Here is a 27,889-nt window from a genome sequence, read left to right on the forward strand (position 1 = left end):
ATTCATTCAAAAAACACAAAAGACAGAAGACAACTGCATCAAGCATTTGCCTTAAGAATGAAGATGAGTGATATAAAGGGCAAAAAATAATGAAAAAGAAATGAACAAGTCGAGAATATTTTCAAATTGCAAGGCTGCTTCTTCAAAAAGTTAAATAAGACAGGAAATGTTTGGGAAGGCAAGTCAAGAAAAATGAAAAAAATTAATGTTCAAATAAGCAGGATAAAGTAAAAAGGTATAATTTACAGCAGTCATAACATAAAAGTATTGATAAGTTACATTTTATTAAATGTGATTACATGAATGAGAGGACTATATATTTTTTAGTGTAAAATGCCAAAATTTTGATGACTAGAAAACTGAAGAGAGAATCAAATCTTTAAAATGCTCTAGAGGCGCCCGGCAGGCTCAGTTGCTTAAGCTTCGAACTTTGGCTCAGGTCCTGATCTCCAGGTTCATGGGTTCGAGCCCTGCGTCAGGTTCTGTGCTGACAGCTCAGAGCCTGGAGCCTGCTTCCGATTCTGTGTCTCCTCTCTCTCTGCCCCTCCCCCCACTCGTGTCTCTGTTTCACAAAAAAATGAATAAATGTTAAAAAAAATTGTAAAAAATGCTCCAAAACACATGAACACTCCAGAGTCAAAAGGTTTTGTGGTAAGTTTTCTCCAAAATTGTGACATACACTTAAGAGATCTATTTATATAAGTAATTTGTAAAAATAGAAAAAAAGGGGAGTAACATTCTAATTATTTATGAAACTACAAAAACTTGATACCAAAACAGAATAAACACAGTAAGGAAAGAAAATTATGGCCCATTTCAGTTCTTCATATAAACATAAAATCATAAAGAAATATTATTTAATAATACATCACAATCAAATGAGTGCATACCAAAAATGCAAGATGAAAATAAAGCATTCGATTGTATTTTTAATCTACCAAAACCAAAAAAGTGGATCAAATGTCATTCTGAATAGTTATATTTTAGATGCAGGTTCCCAAAGGTGGGAACAAGACAAGAATGTCTCCTACCACTGCTCTAATTCAACATACCAGTGAAAATCCTGGCCGGAATAGACACAAAATAGAAGACACGGAGGACAGTGATCAGATTTGGAAAGGAAGGGAGGAAACTGTCCTTGTTTGCAAATGAGATCATTCCATATAAAACAGAATCAAATAGATTCTTAGAATTAATACAGAAGTTCAGCAAGGTTGCTGGGTGCAAGACAAATTTAAAAACCCTCTACTTTCTGTTAGGTCAATGTCATTTACCTAAGAAAAAAATAAAAATAAGAAAGACACTGATTACACAAGAAACAATAATTATGTTATATTTAGGAATTAAACGAAGAATGCAAGACTCTGTAAAGATGATTTATAAATAGTATTAAAAGAAAAAAAGACCTGAAAAATTATAGTTATGTCACTTCCATTGGTGGTATTAATTTAGTTTTTAAACTTACCATTTTTTCCCAAATTACTCTGCATATTCAGTATGATTTAATGAATATTTCCACAATATTATTTTTCAGGCACTTGACCACTGATTTTAAACTAAGAACCAAGTCTACAAGTAACTACATAATTTTTTTGAAGAACAAAGAAGTAATATTTGACCTACAGCCACTGAGTTATATTAAAAAGCCAAAGTAACAACAAAACCATGGCACTGGTGTAGAAACAAATACGTTAAAGGATCAGAAGAGAGAATTTGAAAACAAACAGATGTATATATAAAATATATACATAATATATATATATATACATATGAAATGGCATCAAACTAATAGGGAAAAGGAGGGAATATTTATTAGATAATGTTGGGAAAACAGTTTTGCTTTATGGTGAAATAATTGTGTTGTTACATTCTAAGACATTTGAAATATGCAAATATTACACATTCCAGATGGATTAATTTGAAAGGTAAGTTCTGAAGCTTGAGTACTACAGAACTCTGGACTCCATGTCAACCTTTGCACTAAGAAATGACTAAACTCTAGCATGGTTTCTCCAAGCATAAAGTGTTATCCCTAAGATGATTCCAGCCCCACCCCCAGCCTCTTAAAATGCCTACTCGAGGAAGCTCAACACTATCAGGATAATTTGCTATTTGTTCCAGCCAACGACTGGTAATAGGCAAATAGTTAGAATAGTTAATTTTATATATCAAATTTAATGGGCTAGAGGGTGCCCAGATATTTAGTCAAAGATTATCCTGGGTGTATCTGTGAGGATGTTTTTAGATCAAATTAACATTTGAATTGGTTGACCAAATAAAGCAGATTGCTTTCTCTAATGTGGGTGGGCTTTACCCAATCAGTGGAAGGCTTGAATAAAGCCAGAAGGATGATGCTTCTTTGAATAAGAGAGGACTCCTCCTGCCTGACTGGCTGAGCTGGGGGTTTGTTTTAGTCTCGCCTTCAGACTCAACAGAAACATCCAGTCTTGGGTCTCAAGCCTGTCGGCTTTTGAACAGGAGCTTAACCATTATTTCCCCTTGATTCTCAGACCTTCAGACTTAGACTGGAACTACACTTTGGCTTTTCTGTGTCTCCAGCTCACTGACTGCTGATCGTGGGATTCTTCATCCTCCATAATCATGTGGGCGATTTTCTTTTAATGAGTATCTCTTCCCCTCCAATAGATAGATAGATAGATGATAGATTGATCATATTGGTTTTGTTTCTCTGGAGAACACTAATAAAAAAAACCCCTGAATCATATCTTGGAGTTTTAGAAGGCTTACAGTTATAAATCCTTTCTTTTCCCTTTAAGATATAAAACTACCACCCCAAACTGTTTCCTCAAGGACCTGAGAGCCATCCCAGTAAAATGAAAACATTTGAGGAGATGATTCTAGCTCTCTCTCTAGTACCCTGTGGGAGGGTTAGGGTCTAATTTGCATAGGTGCCTTGCTTCAGTTTGTACCACTGTCCCCTGTCATAAAGATAGAAGTCTATTTCTCCTTTGGATAAATGCCAATTAACAAATCCACGTGACCTAGTCACATTCACAGGAGCTAACGCCCTTCATTCCTCAACGCCTCTCCCTTGACACACCCCAAACCTATAAAACGTCTACAGCTTTTTGTGTCAGTTAAGCTGAGTTCAGCTCATGCTGAATTACAGTAGTATTACTGACTAAAACCTCTTCTGACTGCTTTAAATACCCTCTAGATTTATTTATGTTGGCCAAGTTAATGGAAGAGAATGCAGGAGAATAGTTTTGTGACTTTGGCGGTGGGTAGGGAGAGTACTTTTTTTTGGAAGTATATTTCACATACCGTATTCTATTAGTTCCAGATGTGCATTGTTGTGGTTTAATATTTTTGCACATTACAAAATGTCCCCATAATAAGTCCAGTGATCACTTTACCATACAATGTTATTGCCTATGTCCCCTATGATGGCCATTATATTCTCATGACATTTATTTTATAACTGAAAATTTGTATATCTTTAAAAAATTTTTTAAATGTTTATATTTTTTTGAGAGACAGAGAGAGAGGGAGAGAGGGAGGGTGAGAGAGGGAGAGAATGAGTGGAGAAGGGGCAGAGGGAGAGGAAGAGAGAATCCCAAGCAAGTCCTGCACTACCAGCACAAAGCCCAATGGGGAACCTGAACCCATAACTGTGAGATCATGACCTGAGCCACCACCAAGAACTGAATTTCTAGCCGAGTGAGCCACCCGGACACCCCGGAAGTTTGCATAACTTCATCCTGATTCACCTATTTTTCTCATCTCTGAATACCTCCCCACTGTGCTAACCAGCAGCTTGTTTTCTGTATCTATGAGTCTGTTTCTGTTTTATTTGTTCATTAGTCTTCTTTCTTAGATTCCACGTATAAGTAAAGTCTTATGGTATTTGTCTTTCTCTGTCTGACTTATTTCACTTAGCATAATACGCTCTTAGGTCTATCCATGTTGCAAACGGCAAGATCTCATTCATTTTTATGGTTCAGTAATATTCTATTATATATACATACCACATCTTCTTAATGTACTCATGTATTGATGGACATTTGGGTTGCTTCCACATTTTGACTATTGTAAATAATGCTGCAATAAACATTGGGAAACATATGTCTCTTTAAGTTGGTATTCTTATTTTATGTGGATAAATACCAAGATAGAATTCCTAGATTATATGGTAGCTCTATTTTTAATTTGTTGAGAAACCTCCATACTGTTTTCCATAGTACCAATTTACATTCCCACCAACTGTGTATGAACTTTCTCTTTTTTTGAAGTTTATTTAAATTCCAGTTAGTTATTATACAGTGCAATACTAGTTTCAGGGGTACAATATAGCGATTCAACACTTCCATATAATACCTGCTGTTCGTCACAAGTGCACACCTCCTCTGGTAACCGTCAGCTTGTTCTATAGTTATTAGTCTGCTTCTTGGTTTGCCTCTCTCTCTTCCTTTTTTTTTTTTTTGTTTGTTTGTTCCCTATATTCTTCCTGCATTATTGGTGGGAATGAAAACTGGTGCAGCCCCTCTGGAGAACAGTAGGAGGATTCCTCAAAAAGTTAAAAACAGAACTACCCCAGCAACTGCACTGCAAGGTTTCTACCCAAAGAATACAAAAATACTAATTCAACTACTAATTCACTCCAGTGCATATAGCAGCATTATCTACAATAGCTAAATTATGGAAACAGTAAAAGTATCCTTTGACTGATGAATAGATAAACACACACACACACACACACACACACACACACACACACACTGGAATATTACTCAGCCATAAAAAGAATGAAATCTTGCCATTTGCAATGATGTGGATAGAGCTAGAGAGTATTATGCTAAATGAAATAAATCAGAGAAAAACAAATACCCTATGATTTCACTCATATGTAGAATTTAAAAAACAAAGCCAATGAGCAGAGCGTTCTCTTTTATTCACATTTTTGCTAACACTTGCTATTTTTTTTTTATAATAGACAATCTGTCACATGTGAGGTGCTGTCTGATTGTGATTTTGATTCACATTTCCCTGGTGTTTAGTAATGTGGAACATCTTTTCATATGGTTATTGGGCAACTGCATGTTTTCTCTGGAAAAGTGTTTATTCAAGTCCTCTGCCTTCTTTATAACTTTGGGTTGTTGGGTTTTTTGATATGAAGTTGTGTAAGTTCCTTACATATTGTAGATATTAACTCCTTATCAGGTGTATGATTTGCAAATATTTTCTCCGATTCTGTAGGTTGCCCTTTAATTTTGTTGATGGTTTCCTTTGCTGTGCAAAACCTTTTTAGTTTAGAGGCACTGGGTGGCTCCGTCGGTTAAGCATCAGACTTCAGCTCAGGTCATGGCCTCGCAGTTCAGGAGTTTGAGCCCCGTGTCGGGCTCTGTGCTGACAGCTCAGAGCCTGGAGCCTGCTTCAGATTCTGTGTCTCCCTCTCTCTCTGCCCCTCCCCTGCTCACACTCTGCCTCTCTCTCTCTAAAAGTAAACATCAAAAAGTTAAAAAAAAAACCCTTTTTAGTTAACATAATCCCATTTGTTTATTTTAGCTTTGTTGCCCTTGCTTGGGAAGACAGGCACAAAAGGATGTAAAATTAATGCACAGAAAGTGGCTACGCTTCCACGCACTAACAATAAGCTATCGGAAAGACGAATTAAGAAAACAACCCCACTTACAGCTGCATCAAAAAGCATGATACCCAGGGATAGATTTAACCAAAGACACAAAAGACCTGTACTCTGAAAACTATAAGACACTGATAAAAGAAACTGAAGATGACACAGATACATGGAAAGATACTCTGTGCTTATTAATTGGAAGGATTAATATCATTAACGTGTTCGTATTCCCCACGCTATAGATTATGCATTCCCTGTCAAAATACCAATGGTATTTTACACAGAACTAGAACAGAAAAACTCCGTAAAGTTTGTATGGAGCCTTAAAACATCATAAATAGCCAATACAACTTGAGAAAGAAGAACAAATGTAGAGGGATCTTGCTCCCTGATTTCAAATTATACTACAAAGCTATAATAATGAAAGTAGTGTTGTTGGCAGGAAAATAGATACATTAATTGATAGAAAGAATAGAGAACCCAGAGACAGACCCAGGCTTATATGATCAATTAATTTGTGACAAAGGAGGCAAGAATGCACAACGGAGAAAAAGACAGTATTTTTGATAAATGGTGTTGGGAAAACTGGACAACTACATACAAAAGAGTGAAACTGAACCACTATTTTACAATACACAAAAATGAATCCAAAATGGATTAAATTCCTGACTGCATGACCTGAAACTGTAAAATGGCTAGAAGACAGAGGCAGTAAACTCTTTGACATTGGTCTTAGTGATATTTTTTTTGGAAGAGGACTTCTTAAAAGTGAACTCAAAAGCATAATCTATAAGGGAAAATAATAGAGTATTTGGCCACATAAAAATAAAATCTGCTCAATGAGTAACAGCACAAATGTGGTCACCACATGGGTAACAGATCAGGAGAAGATATTTGCAACATCTAAACTAGTATTTCAAATATACAAGCAAAGCCTGTAAGTCTATAAAAGATAGGAAAAGAATCTTATAGAAAAATGAGTGAAGGATATGAAGATGGACTTCATACAGATGGCTGATAAATATATAAATGGAAACCCAAGTTCACCAGCAGAAGAATGCACAATAAAACCACAATGTAAAACCTCTTCATACTTAGAGTGACAAAAAGCTTTTAGAGCAAAGCTTGGGAAATGCCAAAGTTAGTGAGGATGTGAGGAAGGAGTATGATCATTTTGAAGAGCAAAGGAGCCATTGTAGGGCCATCAGTTCTGGTCTTTCCCCTTCAAGAAAGCACTCGTTTACAGCTCCACGGGAGAACTTGAACAGGTACATTTATTGTAGCAGATGTGGGAGTAGCAGGACACTGCGAAATGCTTGGGTGACTGTCTCTGGGTGAGTGGCTGTGTAAAACTCGGTGGATGCATGGAATACTATGTGGCAGTGTGAGACAATGAACCAGACGTACACAACAGCACAAGGAGAGTTTGTAAACATGGCGTTCAGTAAAACATATACGAACAACTAAAATCTGTCATATAATATCATTTGTGCAAATTAAGACCAATATGTACATAAAACAACTGAATATTTCAAGACTATGAACACGCAAACAGGGTAGGAGGCTGGGTTTGTGTGCGTTGGATAGCCAGGGAAGAAAGAAAAGTGAGTATGAAAATGGAGGGGAGTAAATCAAAAATTTAGTGAGATTTTGCTTTATTTTATTATGTTTTAATATTTATTATTTTTGAGAGAGAGCGAGCAAAAGAGAGAGAGCACATGAGGGAGGAAGGGGCAGAGAGAAAGGGGGACAAAGGATCCAAAGTGGGCTCTGTGCTGACAGCAGTGAGCCTGATGTGAGGCTTGAACTCAGTGAACCCTGAGATTATGACCTGAGTTAAGCAAATTGATTGCTTAACTGACTGAGCCACCCAGGCACCCCTAAATGAGGTTTTAAAAAGGATCTTGTAAGGTCTCACAAGATCTTTTTTGAAAGTCGGCCAAGATCTGTGGAAAATGATTAAATCAATAGTAAGCCTGTGTTCCAAGTAAAGAAAAAAACGAAGGATGTCTGAGTAAGGTCTCTATGATTGACTCTGTTTTAAATAGCTTTATGTAGTTCTGTGCTTATGTAGCTCCATATTTTGTAGATTTGAGAAAATTTTGGCCTGAAAACTAGTAATTTCATGCTTTTAATATATCTAATTATTTTTATAATACTGACCAAGAACATTAGAATAGTAATGGATAATATTATTTATAACGAATAGCCATTGCTTTCAATAATTCGTACACATGACTCCATTTTATTTTTAAAGCAGCCTTATAAAGTAAATTCTGTTATTTCTATTTTACAGATAAGGAAACTGAGGCACAGAGTGGTTAAATAACTTATTTAAGATGGGCTAATAAATGATAATGACAATAGTACAACTAGTAGAATCTATGGCTCTCTGAATTTATCAACGATGTAATTAACCAGCACAAAAGACTGGTACCTGCCTATCATGGCTGTCCAGATTTTATATTGAATAAAGTGAAATTAAATAACATGACCTAAGCAAGCAATACTCCGGTTCACTCCATAGGTATTCTTGTTTTCAAAAGAGTAAAAATAAGATGCATTGTGTTTCTAAAAGGTGACCGTTTTTCTGGCTTCCAGATCATTCTCTTAGCAGTTTGTTAACTATTTTTTCAACAACTATCACAACATATTGTAGGAGTAGATTTCTTTGTCACTTAAGCAACAGACAAATTTTAGGCACAATTATTCCACTTACTGATAACTTTTACTACTTTTTCTCTGCTTCATTTCTTTGAAAAAACATTTAAGATCAAGTGAAAGCTGTTTAGTAGACCCATGCACCTGTCATTATTTGAATATATCAATGAATATTTCCTAAGTGAAGAAATAAGGCTGATCTCTCATGAAACAATAAGAAACTGAAATTATGGCATGATTTTGTTAGATCTGATGAAACAGGAAACTGGCACACTTCTTGAAGCACCCCCTCACCTCAGAAATTTGAAAGAAAAGAAAAGAAATCGGTTCTTTTTTAAGGGTAGAATGCAATGGAATGAAACAAGATGGAGCTGAAAAAAAATAAACACAGAAATAACTTGTGAGAGCTATGGAACAACAACCATAGTGGTGATGACAGAAGCGAATCTTTCTTCTGCTCTGCGTTTAGAGTTTCCCTAATTTACCTTTTCCATCATCAAAGCAACCTTGTGGCCCAGCAAGGCAAGTGGAGCTCAGGAGCCAGGCATTCACCTCGGTGTCACTGCTGGTGGGAAAAGGAGACACAGAACCATCTTGGTTGGAGTCTGGGAAGTTGGGAGCAATGAAGAAGCCAGAGTATTGGGGACACGATTCAGGTGTAACTGGAAAGGATGAATCCTCACCGAGATCCTACTAGGCTGGGGATCGAAGTTCTCTGCCTTGTGTGTACAAGGGTCTTGGCCCTTCCTGGGTCTCATTTTCTTCACCAGCCCTCAAGTAAACTGCAATTTCTTAGAAATTGGTCTTTGATGGAAAGACTGGAGCCTGGAACACAGAATTAGGGCAAAAGTATTGTTTTGTGATCAGAGTTGTATTTGAATAGGAATTGACAAGATTTATGTTTGAATAAAATGTGAAAAGCAAAGGGGTCCTAGCTTTCCTCCAATTGTCGCGTTGGACAGGAATATAAAACTTCATTTGGAGTGGGAGATGAACATCTATTGTGTGTGTACCTCTTGAGGAAAAAAAGATGTAAATTACAGTCTTGGGCATTTAGAGAAAGTGAGGTGATAGCTGTTACTCTAAGAGATACAGATTTGTACCCGATCAGCCTAGAAGTGACATCCTGATATGAAAACAAGAACACATGAAAATATCACCAATTTGTAAAGTCAAAAGTGGTCCAGAAGGCAGGATGTGTGAATTGAGAATGTGGGACATTTGGGGCCTTCAGGGAAAGGGTAAATTGCTTTTGATGCAGGTTGCTTCTATCCTGAGGGGAAATCCTACCACATATTTGATTTTTACCTGCAATGTGTTACTACATATTTATGCCCTTGAATATGTATTTATTACAGTTTTATGCAGCCCATTTTCATGACGTGAATTGTTTGTCTCTCTTAAGGGAAATCTATGTTTTTTCCCAAGATCATATCAAATGAGAAAAATATGGAAAATAACTCCATTTGAAGCAGAGGCAATCTTGTTCTCTCGCAAATCAAACCCAAACAATTAAACATGAATAGAAAAAAAAAGTAAGTTTGTACCTTTGATTTGCGATTAATTTCTTTACAATTTTTTTTAGTTCATGGTTACAAGTTCCTTTTTATAAATGTCTCCTTTGTGTACCGAAATAAATCCAAGCTTAAAAATACTTTATAGATACACAAGTGCAAATATTGGTAATTTTGAATACTGCAAGGGGACTGACGCAGCATTCATAAGGCTTACACTATCGGTGACTTCTCCTGGTCCCAAATAATTTGGATCAACCATGACCCCCATCTCAGTATTTCTGCTTCTACTCTAATTGTAACAAGACAGAAATGAGGGATGATTTTTTTTAATCATCCTGGAAGAAAGGTAACTTTAAAATTTGGGTGAGTTACTTTTCCTTTCCAGAGTCTATTATTTCCTTAGATAGGCAGGAGGCCCAGCCTCACAGATTCAATAGTGAAGGCTATAGTAATGACAAAAAAAACCAGTAGTCATTTCGATTTATCTACTGCTCCAATCAACCTTTTATTTTCATGGCTGCCATTTGCAACAATCACTATCAGCCATTCAGCACAATTGCCTGACCCCTGTTCTTTAGCCCCAAGTGGCCAGAACCAAGTTCAGGTCAACTATCCCAGAACCAAAGGTTTCAGATATTTGTGTTATACGTCTCAGACCAAACAGCAACCGCAATGAAGAGAATTTCAGAGCAACCAGAAAGAGGTCCATCTCATTCCTAATAAGTTGGATTCATGATCTGTTCAGTTGCTATAATCCTTGCTGTCCATCAGGTTTTTGTTCCCAATGATCCAATGGGAATGGAGACCAGCAGTGCCCTCTGCTAACTATGAATGTACTAGTAGAGTCACAGGGAATATAAAAAGCACCAGATGGAGAGACACACTTGGCAAAATGTGCATATGGAGTCTTAGGGTGCATAAATTACTGAAACCTGTGCAACCCTGGGCAGTACAGCGGTCAGCCTGGTCTGTATTAGTGCTCTAAACAACAAGAAGCAGTCATTGCTCAACACTGATTTTTCAAGAGCTCCAAGCAACGCTGACTTTGCTTCCTCCGCATGAGCAGGAGCTGGGTGCCAGGCATCTGTCCTTAAGACTTAGGTTCTGCTTTGGATCCCGAGGCTTGGGACTACAGCTAGTACCTCTAAGGGACACCCGCCTCAGAGGAAAGGCAGTGATGCAGGGATTTTCTGGTCATGGAAATTGCCTCTCAGGAAACTTTGTTTTGACCACATGGACGTTTGTGAAGCTGACTCTTCACCAATAATTTCGGGCCTTGTCTTTCCCTTACTCAGACCTAGTTTATATTCCTGTTCTGCAGTTACTATCGGCCTCATTGTTTACATTAGAAAAGATCCAGGCTGCTCCTTTCAAATTGGTTGCTCTTTTTACAATTATTAGATAAGGGTTATTAGACTGTAAGTATAACCTTAGACCACAGGCTTTTCCAGCCACAGGGGCTTTGACAGAGGAGTCCTGGGTTACGGCTGGTGGATATTCAGGTCCAAGTCGGTCATGTCTGAATCTCAGATGAGAAGCCACACTAATACTAGACTTGAGACTCTGTCCTTATCCAGAGCGCTCTGACTCCTGGTTATCTTGGAGGATGTAGGACCTGAGGTGTCCAGGCTCCAAGACGCTAAGTGCAGCACATCATTCCTGCCGATCCCATAATTTATGGTTTCTCATGTAGAACTGCCACCTCCGGCCTCACCTGCGTCAGTGCTGTCTCCCCTTTCAGTGTTTCTGAACTTTCCCACTTCTGAATTCACATACACTCTTATTGCCAGTAGCTCTAGACCCTCTGAAGCCAGCCCCAGGGGATCCGGTGGTGCTAAGAGGCATTTCTCCCCAAGACATTATGCTCAAAATGTCCTCCCTTAATGACAAACTTATTCTTGTGATCTACAGACTCCACAGTGAGAAACATGGTGATCTAGAACTAGACATTTTAGGTACAAGCTATCGAGAAATGTAAAGACCCTGATGTGCCTGAGTTGGTACCTGAACTTGGAAGCTAACAAATTAGCCTGTCACAGCTTCATGGATACTGAGAGAAGACACAGGAGTCACCATCAGAGACCAAGGACAATCTTATTTTTGGGGAGTGGAATAAACTTCTGAATATGGTTACCTCCAGTGCAGTTACCAGACGGTGACCGGAAGAGGGCTGGATGATGCACTGCAGAAGCACATACCATGGGCTGCAGTTACATGAGAGGGAACCTGACCCTTTTATATGGGAGAGTAACCCTGCTGTCCTTTGCTCCAGAGAGAAACGTGATTTCTACCTTCCAGGGTGGCAACCAATCCTGCCCTCTGCTCTGGAGGGAGATACTACCTTTGTCTTCTAAGCTGTTTACTATGTAAACATCTGGAAGAACATAGCTTGACACAAAGAGCAATTATGGCCTTGCTCACAAGATGTGTTGAAATGTGGGAGAATTTCCAGAGAATTGCCTATCGACAAAACCGAAAAATGGCTTAAAAAATTGGAACAAAGAAAAGCCATCCCACCAAGGAACTGTAGAATAAAAGATAAATAAAATTTTCTTTTAAAGAATAAAATACAATTTAAGAAGTCAGAAGTTATTAAAAACATGACAGGGCACAAGGTTGTGGTAATTTTGGGTTGGTTAAGTTTGGAATGTAACGTACAGCATGGTGACTACCGTTGATAACACCCTATTGAATACTGGAGATTTGCTAAGAAAGTAAATTTCAGATGAATTCACCACACACACACATAGAAATGGAAAATGTGTGAGGAGACAGATATGTTATTTAGCATGACTGCAGTAATCATGTACAACTTAAATATATACAATTCGTATTTAAAAATTTTTAATGAGTATAAAAATTAAAAACTGCAAAACACAATAAATGTGAAAGGATAAAATTTTATTGCTATCAAGCAGTAAACCAGGATACCAAAACTGGCAGAATAAAAATAGTAAAAACTCATATGTCATCATTTCAAGAAATACTTCTAAAATACAATGATGCAAGATATTTGAAAACAGTTGCAAAAAGATATGTTAGGCAAATATAAAATGAGGAAAGCAGGTACAAAAATGGAACACCAGGAAAATTCAAATAAAAGTGAGATTTTGCATTAATAAGAGTTAAAGATCTACCAAGAATAAATGAATTAAAATGTGTGTGCTATGGGACACCTGGGTCACTCAGTCGGTTAAGCATCTGACTTTGGCTCAGGTCATGATCTCATGGTTCCTGAGTTCAAGTCTGGCATCAAGCTCTCTGCTGACAGCTCAGAGCTTGGAGCCTGTTTCTGGTTCTGTGTCTCCCTCTCTCTCTGCCCCTCCCCCGTTTGTGCTTTCTTTCCCTTTGTCTCAAAAATAAATAAACATTAAAAAAAAAGATAAGTAAAATGTGTGTGTTAAAGGATAGCAAGCAACCTTTGACCTTATTGACATAACTTTAAAATATAAAAAGTTAACATTGTTGAAACCCAAGAGGGTCTTATAATTCAAAATCATTGTGAGAGAGTTTAGCACTATCTAATAGTTTATGGGTCTAGGAAAGAAAAAAGAGGAATAATATAAAATAGAAAGTATTTGAATAATCTAATTTACATATGGAAATATATTTATCAAAAATGGATGATTGCATCCTTTCAAACATGATGGGACAGTCACAAAAATTCTCCAAATATACTGTATCACAAAGACAATCTAAATCAATCCTATAGTTCTGAATCACAAAATTTACATTCTGTGACCACATTGTTATAAAACTATATAGTAATAATAAAGTAATAAAACTCTTCTAAGCACATAAAAATTTTAAAATAATCTTCTAAAAAACTCTTGAGATTAAGAAGGAATCAAAATATAAAGTTCCTTATTGAAACCCATACGATGCAGACAAAGCAGTATTTAAGCAAGAATTTGTAATCTTAAAATGCATTTCCTAGATTAAAATAGACTGAATATTTATGACCAATATTTTCAGTTCAATAAATAAGAAAAAATAAAAATAATAGAGACAAATAGAAAGAAACTTGTAATATAAGTAAAAGCAGAAGTTTATGAAATAAGAAAGCAAACACAGACTTGACCAATAAACTTTAAAAGTTGTTCTGCAAAAATACAAATAAATTAGACTAATGTTTGGCAAGACTTTCTGGCAAGAAAAAGCAAATTATTTTTAAAAAGGACACAATCATACTTACAGCTATATTTCAATAGCCTTGAAAATCTAGATGAAATGAAACAATTTCTAGAAATACATAGATTAAAAAAGCCAAAAAATCACATAGGCCAATAATCATTGGGAAAGTAGAAAAAAGAGGTAACTTCTAACAAAAGTACAATACTTAGGTAATTTAGTAAGCAAGTTGTGCCAAATCTTCTAATATTTCAACTCTTTCAGAAATAATGAAACATTGGGAGCTTCCCAAAGTCAAGTTGAGGGCATGCATGGCCCTGATATCAAAGCCAGACATAGTTTGAGAAAAAAATGGGAAACCAAAACAGCAACCTAAACTACAAAACCAGTGGAAAATTCCTAAGTAAAATATTAACAAATGGAAGCCATCACATGTTAGAAGACTAATATATTACCAACAAGTCAAGATAACTTTAGCAATCAGAAATGTTTCAATGTTAATTTATTTATTAATGTGGATGACTACACTAACATTTTATGGAAGAAAAAACGAGTATTCCAATAGTTGCCAAGACAATTTGATAAACTTTGTCACCTATCTGTTTTCATTGAAGTATCTTTGACACACGGTGTTATATTAGTTTCAGGTGTACAACATAGTGATTTGACAAGTCTGTACTTTATGCTACGCCCATCACAAGCATAGCTACCACCTGTTACCATACAACACATTGGCTATGTTCCCTGTGGTGTTCCTGTTGTATACTCCCTACGCTGTTCCTTCCTTCTACCCTCCTTTCTTGTAGCAACCGTCAGTCTGTTCTCTGTATTTATGGGTCTGGTTCTGCTTTTTGCTTGTCTGTTTTGTTTTATTTTGTAGATCCCACAAAGAAGTTAAATTATATGATATTTGTCTTTCTCTGACTTATGTCATTTAGCATAACAGCCTCTAGGTCTATTTATGTTGTCACAGATGGCAAGATCTCATTCTTTTTATGGCTGAGTAATATTCCATCACATCTTCTGTGTCCACTCATCTATCTCCATGGACACTTGGATTGCTTTCATATCTTGGCTATTGTAAGTGGTTGTGCAATAAACATAGCACTTAGCATATTTCTTAAAGTAGCCTCTTCATTTTTGGGGGTAAATATCCAGAAGTAAAACTGCTGAATCATAGAGTAGTTCTATTTTTAATTTTTTTAATGTTTTATTTATTTTTGATACAGAGAGAGACAGAGCATGAGTGGGGGAGGGGCAGAGAGAGAAGGAGACACAGAACCAGAAGCAGGCTCCAGGCTCTGAGCTAGCTGTCAGCACAGAGCCTGACGCGGGGCTCGAACCCACAAACGTGAGATCTGATCTGAGTTGAAGTCGGAGGCTTACCCGACTGAGCCGCCCAGGCGCCCCTATTTTTAATTTTTTGAGGAAATTCCATACTGTTTTCCATAGTGGCTGCACCAATTTTTATTCCCACCAATGGTGCAGGAAGGATTTCTTCACGTCCTTGCCAACACCTATTATGTCTTGTCTTTTTTATTCTGGTCACCTGATGGGTGGAAGGTGACATCTCATTGTGTTTTTAATTTGCATTTCCCTGGTAATTAGGGATATGGAGCTTCTTTTCATGTGTCTGATGGCCATCTAGATGTCTTCTTTAGAAAAATGTCTATTCAGGTCCTCTGCTCATTTTTAATAGGATTATTTGTTGGGTGTTTTCCTGCTACCATCCATTTTAATTCAACCATTAAGAAACCACAAAATAACTGTCTTAGAAATAGAAAATTATTTCCTGAACCTCATATATGTTTATTTGTTATATACTCAGAGAAAATATCTTAATAATGAAAGAATAAAAATATTCTCATAAATAGGACAAGGATGCCATCTTCTACCACTGCTATTTAATATTGTAGTCATTCTAGTCAGCATAATAAAAAAGAAATAATAATAAACAATATATGATATTAGAAAAGAATTGATATTGTTTCATTCAAGTCAATTGTATAAAATTGACTATTCAGAAAACATAGAGAATCAACTAAAATATATTAGAACTAATACTAGAATTAAGGTGGTCAAATTTTAAAAATTAATATTTTATTTTCCAGTAATAATAAATGAGAAAATCAAATAGAGAGGAAACAATTTATACATTTAATAAGCCAATCAGCAAAGAACCTGCTAACAGACCTAACAGGAGTGTGAAAATTCTCCATAAAGATAACTTTAATAAAATGAATGTACAAAAACCTTCATGGCAAGGAATACAAGACTAGGATGATTTCATATAGTAAGAAGGCCTCTTCCCTAAATAAGCACACAAAGTGAATGCTCTTCCAATCCCAATCCCAAAATAGTCCTTGTAACATTTGACAGTCTGATCCTAAAATTTGCCTGGTTGGCTCAGTTTGCTTAAGTGTCTGACTTCAGATCAGGTCACCATCTTGTGGTTCGTGGGTTCGAGCCCCGTGTTGGGCTCTGTTCTGGAAGCTCAGAACCTAGAGCCTGCTTCTGATTCTGTGTCTCCCTCTGTGCCCTTCCCCTGCTTATGCTCTGTCTCTCTCTCTCTTTCTCAAAAAAAAATATTAAAAAAATAAAAAAATAAAATTTGCTTAGAAGATGAAAGTACAAGAAGAAAAACAATATTTTTGTGTATGAAAAGAAATACAAAGTAATTCATGGAGGTATTAATTTACAGGATGAAATTCAGAGATTTTTAAATGTACATTTTGACAAGTATTGACAAAGAATTTATACAGGTGACCAACCCCCTGATCAAGCTCTAGACTTTTCCCAGGACCCTAGAAGGTTTCCTCAGAACATTTTCCAGACATTCCTCAGCCTCTCCAGAGGAATCAGTATTGTGCTATCTGTCATCATGAGTTAGGTTTGCCTCTTCTAGAATGTCATAAACATGGAGTCATAGAGTATCTGTTCTTATGCGTCTGGGTTCCTTGGCTCAACATAACGTTTTTGTGATTCAGCCTTGTTGATGACACATCAGTAGTTTATTCCTTTCTATTCACACAAAAAATTGTTTCTTCTTGTACTTTCATCTTCTCAGTAAATTTTATTTATTTAATTTTTTAATGTTTATTTATTTTTGAGAAAGAGAGAGAGAGAGAGACAGAGCACAAGCAGGGGAAGGGCACAGAGGGAGACACAGAATCAGAAGCAGGCTCTAGGTTCTGAGCTGCCAGCACAGAGCCCGACACGGGGCTCGAACCCACGAACCACAAGATCGTGACCTGATCTGAAGTCAAACACTTAAGCAAACTGAGCCAACCAGGCAAATTTTAGGATCAGACTGTCAAATGTTACAAGGACTATTTTGGGATTGGGATTGGAAGAGCATTCACTTTGTGTGCTTATTTAGGGAAGAGGCCTTCTTACTATATGAAATCATCCTAGTCTTGTATTCCTTGCCATGAAGGTTTTTGTACATTCATTTTATTAAAGTTATCTTTATGGAGAATTTTCACACTCCTGTTAGGTTTGTTAGCAGGTTCTTTGCAGATGGGCTTATTTAATGTGTCAATTGTTTCCTCTCTATTTGATTTTCTCATTTATTATTACTGGAAAATGAAATATTAATTTTTTAACTTGACTACCTTACTTAATATGCCATTGCATGAATAGCTAGGCTTTCTCTACTCTTCTGTTGAAAAGCTTTTAGGTTGTTCCATTTTGGGGCTTTTGTTATGAAGTGTTTCTAATCTGTTCTTTTGATCTTTAGTCTCTCCTTCCACGGGGACACAGGAGACTGGGGGACGCTGGATGCCCTGAGCAGCCATGCTTTCTCTATGAAAACAGAACTCCCTTCAAGTGTAAAAAGCAGACAAGTACAAACAACTAAGAAACCCTATCATATCTTTTTTAAAACATGCATTACTTCCCTATATTTACCAACTACATGTGATAAAAAAATGACAATCCATAATAAGATTAGGGCTACCCATTATTCCTTTCCTTTCAGGCTTTTTTTAATCATCAGTAAGTTGAAGGTAGAGAATGCACATTTATCAAGGAGTAAAATAAAAATGGTGGACGGGTTTTGGTACAGCTTTTCCCCTGTTGTGGTAAGAACAAAATATATACAACATATGAAATACAAATTGTGCGATTTTAGGGACTTCACTCTAAATTCTCATATTTGCATTAGGCACCGGCATTGTACAATGTAAGGAAGAATGGTAAAGTCCATGCTCATAATGTAAAATTTTAATTTGTCCTCACCTAGAACAACATTATATAGCACTATCACAAATTGAGAGACTACAAAAGAAGGGGGGAAGATCCTTCTATGTGAGTGCCCTGAATGGCATTTTTTCCCTCCTTTTTGAACAAGGGCCCTGCAAAGGAAATAACCGCCTTGGTCAGGAAATGCGCCATACATTGTGAGAAGGGTAGAAAAGAAGGGTATTTGCTTCCTTCAGGTAGACTCCCTCGGGTACTCTCGGGTTCTCCCGGGGATTCCTGCAGGTAGATAGGAGCAAGCTCTCTCCCTCTGTCTTGGCTTTGATTTGTTTTCTGGAAGGGGCTCCTGTCACTGTCTGGCCGCCAGAACCATTCGTGATTGGGCTGCTCGGCTGAAGTGCCCCCTGGGTCCTACAGTGCTCTGCGGGGGCCACTCTGAGGCTTCTGGTGATTCGTTATGAATCAGTTTGCCCCCAAACCATGTCTACAATGCAGCTTCGCTGACTTCAATTTGACAAAACGTAATTTGATTAAAATTCAGCAAGCTGCTCAGCACAATTTGTTTCAAACAACGATTTGGTTGAAAATGAGTAATCTATAGTTTTTGTAATTTCTAATTCGTTTCCAGTGAATAAACAGTGGGAGTAGATTGACTGAAAATGAATGAGAAACAGCAACACGAAAGACAGAGAAGACACTCCCTCAATTCTGGAAATAAGAGAAGAAAATGAGTAAGATGAATACAAGTGTGACAAAACCACCCTACTGTGCATTAAATGTCCTAAGTAGTCCTACCCTTCCCCTCCGGGGAGAGAGAGAGACACACACACACAGAGACAGAGACACAGAGAGACAGAGAAACAACAACTGTGAGTGTGGAGCACTGATTTTACTCTCAGTTAAATGATTTGTGTACTTATCATTCTGTCTGATCCCTGTGGTCTTCAGTGGAATTAGGGGTGCGAACAGCTTCCCCTCTCCCCTCTTCATGAAGACTGTTGCTTCCAGGCACTGAAGTAGCCCTGCGCTTATGCACAGGAAACCACGATCTTCTTGACTGCAGTCCTTCCTCCATTAGAGGAAAGTCAGTGTTCAAGAGGAAGTGTCTTTTGGATGGCATGCCACGCCCCAATACTCCTCATCTCTGCTCCCTTTTCCAGTGCACAGCCACGTCAGCACATACCAAAACCACCATCTTCTACTCTCTGGTCAAATGCAGCAAATCCCCATGCTTATTACGGCATAACGAACAAGGTGTGTGCCACGGGGGTCTCTGCCCAGACTCCACTGGCTCCATAAATAGCAACTTCCGGAACTAGTTTGGTCTCACTTAGAAGTAGAAATAATCTATGATTAAAACGGACATTCTATGAAAAACCTTTATTGAGGACTTTAAGTATAGGATAGTGACCTTACAGACCCTGCTTGTATTTTTCCCACAACTGATCTACTTTATATATTATGCCTGTCTCGGCACATTTGCTCTTTTATAGCCTCAGGGATTTGTTTGTGTCATGTTGTGCCATTGCTGATGCATGTATTAGGTGATCTTTTCTCAGAAAGCAGTTTACCCAGAGCCAAAATACCAGAAGATGTAGGTCAGGAGGGTAAAATGTTTAAGCAGTTTTTTTTTTCCCTGATGCTGCATATGTAATATATTTCTATGCTCATTTGCTCAATCACCTGAAGGATATTTACCAAACACTTCTAGCTGCTGAGGATCCAAGAGTATACGATACACAGACACTTTATTTAGGCAGCACGTTACTTATTGGGCTTGCCAGAGCTATGCACAGTTTTAGAACAGGGAGGTGAGGGCCTCAAGATACAGGCATGTGGTTTTGGAGCAAACGGCTGGGGCATCTAAATCCCAGCCTGAGGAGGGCAGCGGGGGAGCAGTTTCCATTGAGAAAATGGAAAGGAGAGCCAGAAGAGTCTCAAAGGATGTTTCATTAGAGACAAGATTAAAAAAAAAACACATAGCAGGCAAAAGAACAGAATTTATAGAGAGGGAGAAGGAAAAAAAAACAATGGCACATTCAGGAACTGGGAGGTGTGTCACAGTAAGGCTGGGACATTACATCTGCACGCAGGAGTGACAGGGCTTCTGTGCAGTTTGGAGAAGCTTGGACTTGCGAAGATTTTGAGTACAGGATACTCGTGTTGAGGATTACGTTGTAGAAAGCTCACTCACGCCACAGGGCAGGAGAGGGCAGAAAACCTGTCAGGAGGCAGAGGCAGGAATTGGGGTAGAAATGTGGAAGGAAAACAAGGCACTGACATTAAGAAAGGAGGAGAAGAAATGTCTCCAATAAATAAAAAGGGATAGGCTTTACCAGGCGTCAAGCTGACTGGGTGTCAGGAGAAATAGATGGAAGGACCCATCCTCTGCAGACTAGGTGAATTTGATGGGGAGGAAGCAAGGTTCAATGAGAGAGAGAAGGGCCTCAGTTTTAGGCATGCTGAATATTTCAAGTCAGCTTTGTTGAAATGTAATTAACACACGGCAAAATTCACCCGTTTTTGGTATACAGCTCTATGAATTTTGACAAAGAGATGTAAACATTCATGTAAACACAACTGCAATAGACATGAAGGATATTTCCATCATCCCAAAATGCTCCCTCAAGTCCCTTTGTAGTGAATACCTGGCCCCTCCCCCACCTACAGGAAACAACTGTTTTCTGTTCCTAACAGTTTTTCATTTTCTAGAATGTCATATAAATGGAATCATGCAGTAGACAAGATTTTCAAATCTGTCTTCTTTGACTTAGTATAACGCTTTTGAGATTCTTGTAGTTACTGCAAGTATCAAGTAGGAGTACATTCGATGGGTGCAACAAAATTTGTCTATCCATTCACCGGTGGGCAAACATTAATGTTCTTGCCTGTGTTTGAAGATTATGAGTAAATCTGTTACAAGCATTTACATACAGGTGTCTGTGTAAACATAAGTTTTTATTTATTTTGGGTAAATACCTAGCAGTGGTATCATTGAGTCATATGATAACTACACATTTAGCTTCATAAGAAATGCTTAATGTTTTCTAGCATTTTAGTATGAAACATTAGGAAAAAAAATCACGGTTCTAAAGGGTGTGTATTGATACAGCATTGTGAGTTTAATTTGAATTTTTGTAACGATTAATGTTCTTTTCCTATGCTTATTTCATATCCATAGACCTTTTTTGGGAAGTGTAAGTCAAGTATTGTGCCTATGTATTTTTATTCAGTTGTTTTCTTGTTTCTGAGTTTAGATACTTCTAAATATATTTGGGACTCAAGTCCTTTGTCAGATACAAGGCTTGCCAAGTATTTTCTCCCAATCTATGGCTTACTTTTTCATTTCCTTAACAGTATAGTTGGAGCTGAAGTTTTAAATTTGGATGAAGTATGGGGCACCTGGGTGGCTCGGTTAGTTGACAATCTGGTTCTTGTTTTTTCGCTTGGGTTCTGATCTCATGGTTCATGAGTTCAAGTCTTGCATTGGGCTCTGTGCTGACAGTGTGGAACTTCCTTGGAATTCTCTCTCTCTTCATCTTTCTCTGTCCTCCCCTTGCCCCTCTCTCTCTCTCTCTCTCTCTCAATATAAATAAATAAAAACTTTAAAAAATTTTAGACAGGGGTGTCTGGGTGGCTCAGTTGGTTAAGCATCTGGCTTCAGCTCAGGTCATAATCTCACGGTTCCTGGGTTTGAGCCCCGCGTCGGGCTCTGTGCTGACAGCTCAGAGCCTGGAGCCTGCTTCAGATTCTGTGTCTCCCCCTCTCTCTGACCCTCCCCTGCTCAAGCTGTCTCTATCTCACTCAAAATAAATAAAACATTAAAAAATTAAAAAAAATAAATTTAAAAAACATAAAAAATTTTATAAAAAATTAAAAAAAATTTAGACAAAATACAATTTGTCAGTTGTTTCTTTTATGGATTGGGCTTTTGTTGTTTTATCCAAGGAATATGTGTCTAACACAAACTTCAAAGGCTTTTTTTCCTATATTTTCTTCTAGGAATGTTAGTCTTTTATGTGTTACATTTAGACCCATTTTTATTCATATTTGTATATGGCTCGAAATATGAGTTGAAGTTTATTTTTTTTAATTTGCAAATGAAATTATTCCAGAACCCTTTGTTGAAAAGGCTCTTTTCTCTACTGAATTGCATTTGGACCTTTGTCAAGATCCAGTTGACTACATGTGTGTGTGTTTATATTTTTATCTCTTCCTCACTATAAGAAAAGCTCTTCAAGGCCTAGAATATATGTTTTTATATTTTTTTCACAGTTTCTATCACAGTGCTTTTTGTATAAGAGATACTCCGAAAATGTTGAAGGTAACAGAGAATATCTTTCAAATAATTAGTAACTGAGTTTGAATTCTACCACTTCTATCCATTAGTACAACTTCAGATCAGTTATGTATCTTCTCTAAATTCAAATTTTCACATTTTTGAGTGTCATAATATTTAGCTCACAGGACATTAGGTGGATGAAATGAGTACAGAAAGAGAGATTTGGTATTTAAGACTGTGAGGTCTAACATGTGGTAGGTGTTCCATAAAGATACTTATTTATGTAACTAAAATCAGTGTAAGAAAGATGAATGTGAAAAAATGGATATAGGATTATACTAACTCCTTTAACCTCACATGTTTCCCAAAGAATATGAAGACTTCTAGTCATCTATGAAGTAGCAGCTGCTTTCAATTACGTGCTAATTTGAATAAACCAACATCAACTCAGGGGAGGTGTCTGAAGTGGAGGAAAAGGCCAGGTAGAGCCACATAAAAAGTCTTTCTATTCTGGGTTTATAATCTCGATCGCTCTGCCAACAGGCCCAAAGTGGTAATTTTTTTTGTTTCTGATTGCAGAACAGAGCTGTTTCTTCAGATGCATCTGGGAAGCCCGTATCGCTGGGTTTTCTGAAAGACCGCATGTGCAGTGGAAGGTGTTTTTCATGTCACTACAGGGGGGTTCCAACCTGCCACCGCCATCCACTGACATCCCTGTAGACTTCCTTCCCTGTCTTCTCCTTTCACATAAAAATCATGAGACTTGCTTTAGAAACATCTAGGGACTAACCAGAAGGCTTTTGTTTGACAATATGATGTATAATGGTAGCTACTTGACCACGGGCATGTTGTTGGACATCCATCCATTTCCCAGGACTGGGCAGGTCAGCTGGTGCTGGAAACCAAGTCAGAGTGTAGCCCCCAGGACCTGACCAATGGGTTGCTACCAGATGGTTTAGGGCATTGCAACCAGAATGTTCTTACTGAGTGGTCCCTTTTGTGAGATTTTCCTTCTATTAAATACAAAGTCTCATGGAATTTTAAGCTCAGACACGTGATTTATGGGTGAACATATCAGAGCTGGACAGTTTTACTAGGGTCAGAATCTAAACAGATGGTTTTCTCTAAAAACACACAACTGCTGGTTGAGGCTGGCTTGGGCCCTGGCTGAATGTGTTGGCCACTAAGGGATTCAGCATCCCTGGAGAGGACCATGAGTCAACACGGCCATCTTTCAGGGGCAGAATAAATGGTGCCAGTGCTTTCGACTCTCTCGTAGGTGGGCTCTGAGCATCACCTTTACAAATACCCTGGACTTGCTTTTTATTTTTTCATCCCAAAGTTTATAAATCACTCCCAAGAACTTTCCCAATGAAATGTGTGCACAGAAGAAAACCTTCATTTTGTGAAGACACAGCAAATTCTGCCAAACCTTACCAGTAGCCTGGCCAGTCAATGAGATTTAAATGAGCTCTAACTGATAGCTTGATTCTGACCATAACATCCTTTGGCTACCAATCACTTGCAAAATAAAAGCACTGAGGATTTACTTTCTCAGGGAATTTTTTTCTTGACCCAATATTTTCAGGGAGTGCTTTTCCTTCTGTGATGTAGCATGTGGGACAGCTTCATGGGCGTGCAACCTGTGCACCTGCTCAGCACCCCACACTTAGCAGGACCTCGTGCTGGTTTCAATGCTTGACTGTTCAAGTAATTTTTTGATGGGAGGCTCTGCACTTTCACTTTGCACTGGGGCTGTACAGGTCTGCATTCTGGGTTACAAACTTCAGCAGAGAAGGAAATATTGGGAAGGATATTAGTGGCCAGTGGTCAGTGCTAAGTCTCAAGAAACAGTCTGGGAAAAATGCCATGCACTACTGGGTACTTGAAATCCCAATGCCACTGTCACCAGACAAAGAATATAAACTGTGCCTGCTTCTTTGAGTCCCTTGCTTTCAATTAAACACTTGGTTAGGAACCTCTGGTTTGCCAAGCACAAGTCATCATTTCTGGCCCTGTTACCAAGGTTGTGAGAGGAGGTAAATATGTTCTATCTTTGATGCTGAGAATGGGCGTTGCCAACTACCAGGACCCACCAAGTGGCATATTCCCCAAACAGTGAACAGGAGACAGTCCACATGCTGAACAATCAAGCCACAGCGAAAAAAAGGGACACGGGTCCACCTCACCTGACTGCTAGGATTCTGCACTTTCAGGTTCTCTAAATATCGATCCATCGTTCTTTGTGTTCTTTTTTACATCCTCTTTGCCAGTGTCTTCATGGTGTTGTTCCCAAAGTACTCTACCTTAGTTTTGATTCTCACTGATGAACATTTCTGGGTGAACTCTTTTATTAAAAAAGTTTTTTTTAATGTTCTTTATTTATTTTTGAGAGACAGAGAGGGACAGTGGGAACAGGAGAGGATCACAGAGAGAGGGAGATACAGAATCTGAAGCAGGCTCCAGGCTCTGAGCTAGCTGTCAGCACAGAGCCCGATGTGGGGCTTGAACCCAAGAACTGTGAGATCATGACGTGAGCCAAAGCTGGATGCTTAACCTATTGAACCACTCAGGTGCCTCTCTGGGTGAACTTTTAACTCCATGCCTGATGGTCCCGAATGACTCCAAAACCAGCTTCGTCACTGTCCCCTCTCATGCCCTCGACTTCCCTCAGAGCTTTGCTATGTAATATTGAAATGTGGAATCACTATTTTTTTAATTTTTTTTTGTAGTAAGCTTTTATTTATTTTTTTTCCATAATATTTTATTGTCAAATTGTTTTCCATACAACACCCAGTGCTCTTCCCCTTAAGTGCCCTCCACCATCACAACCACCTCTTTAAATATCATAATTCAGATAAGTCCTATTCAATCACAGGACAGACTAGAGTCACAGTGAGAAGTATTCACTGGCATGTTCCTGAAAACATTACTATCTTGGTATTTAATTCTACAGAGACTGAAGATCTTTATTTCACTCCAGTCTAAAGAATGGAGTCTAAATAGTGAGGAGACTAATTGGGAATATCTAATTTTGATATTCCTCTGGGTGGTTATAAATAAGAAATGCAATCATCTTAACCATTCAGCTGGGATTTTTTTGTTTGTTTGAATTTTTGTTCTATATACATATGATGCAGAACATTACATTTCTTCTGAAATTATTATAGGATTTCCTTCAGCTTTTTTTTGTGTGGACTTATTGAGTCTTTGATAAAGTCCTATTAATTTGCACATCATTAAGAAATCCATGCACTATCAGGTTCAAAAGAAGAGCAAGACAGGTTCGAATAAACTTTACATAAGTCAAGGAGCAGGGCCATTCTGCTTTAATTTCACCATTTTTCAGGATCATATTAAATTTTACTAGGGCCTGTCTTAAGTCTCTGTCTTGTCACCTTTCTGAAAAGTACATGAAAGAAGGGAGACAGATGAAGGTGGAAGCAGAGGACAACGAAGAAGGATAAAATACACCAAAGGGAAGACAATGTCCGTTTTTTCCCTCACTTCCTCTCACCTTGTCTTTCTTCGCACCTGAACCATGAGCCGTGAGCAGAAAGGGAGATGAGGTCTTAGTGCATCAGATACTAACAAGCAGTCCTTAACTCGACTTTTCTCCAGACTTTTATTCAAGTTATTGTATCCTGTAGGGTGTTTCCCTCATATTGTCTGATCAGTTAAAATTTAATTTTGATATTATTTTCAAATTAAATATTCTTACTGCTGTCTAATAACAGTTTTCAGTAATGATAGCAACTCATTTCAATGCTTCCCTGATGATTAGCTTTTCTTTTCACAGTGTGTGTAGTAATCTACTCACAGGTGTTTATTTAAAAACATCATCAATGAATACTATGTCTTATACTATATTTTAGATATTAAATCATGTTCAAACTCTTACAGGGAGTTTCATTAACATAGGAATAATTGAACCGAATATGGACCAGCATATGGATTCTGACATTTATGAGAGATAAAAGCAAGAGGAGCATTTAAAACAGAAAAACAAATTGATATATGTAACACAGAGGTTTAAATTTCTGATTATTACACATACTTCTTCATCTCAGTTTTATGCTCCTCTTTTCCAAGGCAAGCTCAAAAACAGAACACAGCACTGTGAAGAAATAAAAGTGGGAATATTCAGCTACATTGCTATTTTTTAAAGGGTGTGAATATCTTACTAATTTCTAATGTTTAAATTCTAGACTTTAGTTTCTTAAGACTTTGAATCGTGAATTGTATGCATCCCTACCCACCTCGCAATAGGGGCACTCTCTGGGGATGAGTAAATCATTTTTCATCTCATCCAACGGTTTTGATTTTAGAACACTCCTTAGTTTCCCTTTCAGACTGCTAAAATTGAATGAAAATGAAATATGTAACTACAAGAGATTTTGTTTCTTAAATTAGGTGTGGAGACAATGCTTATAAATTGTCTGAGGAATTGAAATCATATAAGTGTGTCATTCAAACTGAATTAATAATTTCTCCATGATATTCAAGATATTAGAATGAGTGATCATCCCATTAGTGATGTCTGTTATGAAGGGAACAATGTTTTTCTTTTGGAATGGAGTCATACGTGGTCATCGTTTTCTTGGAGAGATTACTCGCTGGTTTCAAACTGATTGTAATACTGAAAGGAGTACACAGGGACATAGTGCATTTGTAGATCACATAATCAACATCAAAGGGATTGATTTGGCCAGGAAACACGGCTAAGAAGCTTTGCTGAAAATCCCGTGCAAATTTATATAAGAAAACAAGATTTTTGGTAATGAAGAACTGCTACTCAAAATTTCCCAAAGTATTCTTTGCTTTGTTGTTTCTTAAAATAACAATTGTGTGTCTATTATTTATAAGACATTATTGTTTCTGGTATTGGCAGCACTTCAATTTCATTTATGAAACTTGTGGACATGAATTTCATTCAGTTGTCCCTAACTTTTCTGATTGTCTCAAGAAGATCACCCTGAAGTAGTACTCCATAGTGGAGTGGTGTTCTAAAACAAATACATCGTTAAGGTGATGGGTTTCTCATAATTTACCGTGTCAACAATAGAGGCAGTTTCAGTCCCAGGGAGCCACCGCCGAAGTGTGCAACACATCATCAATTTTTTCCTTCTCCATAGGACTAGGTAAGGCTCCCAAAATACAGTATAATTTGAGTTGTGTTCTGCATGTAACTGCTGTTTGCTCTTTTTTTAAATAAGAGACACTTCTATGAACTAAAGAAGCAGGTCATAGGGGACTATGGTCACTATGAAGGTCACAGGGGCTGATCGGACAAGGTCAAGGTAAAGATGACTAGTATGACATCATTTTGATCAAGTGGGAAGATTTTCTTCCCAGTTTACCAGCCAACAATAGAATTGGCAGTGGAACTTCCTTTACAAATGGCCTTTCTATAGTGTTTGAAGAAAATTCATCAGGGCCTGAAATGATATAAATGATAAATGTTTCCTGAAAAACACACTTTTGAAATATTGTTATTTATTA

At 37.7% G+C, this 27,889-nt stretch overlaps 1 long non-coding RNA gene across 6 annotated transcripts in view; it reads right to left on the reverse strand.

Moving 5' to 3' along the window:
- Positions 1–27,889, reverse strand: part of LOC115290481 — a 94,754-nt gene that overhangs the window by 24,892 nt on the left and 41,973 nt on the right. Inside the window, exons 5-7 of one of the 6 annotated variants that reach the window (XR_003908134.1) lie at positions 8,941–9,082; positions 8,743–8,822; positions 8,417–8,628 (exon numbers count right to left, since the gene is read on the reverse strand). The exons of 1 other annotated variant lie outside the window; for it this stretch is intronic. This is a non-coding gene — a long non-coding RNA (uncharacterized LOC115290481). Of the gene's footprint in view, positions 1–8,416; positions 8,629–8,720; positions 8,823–8,940; positions 9,083–20,181; positions 20,327–20,976; positions 20,994–26,336; positions 26,505–27,889 lie in introns of those variants that run through there. 4 more of the 6 variants (XR_003908133.1, XR_003908135.1, XR_003908136.1 and 1 more) reach the window with 4 other exon arrangements.

This window comes from Suricata suricatta, chromosome 4 (assembly GCF_006229205.1).
Source record: "Suricata suricatta isolate VVHF042 chromosome 4, meerkat_22Aug2017_6uvM2_HiC, whole genome shotgun sequence".
Taxonomy (NCBI): Eukaryota; Metazoa; Chordata; class Mammalia; order Carnivora; family Herpestidae; genus Suricata; species Suricata suricatta.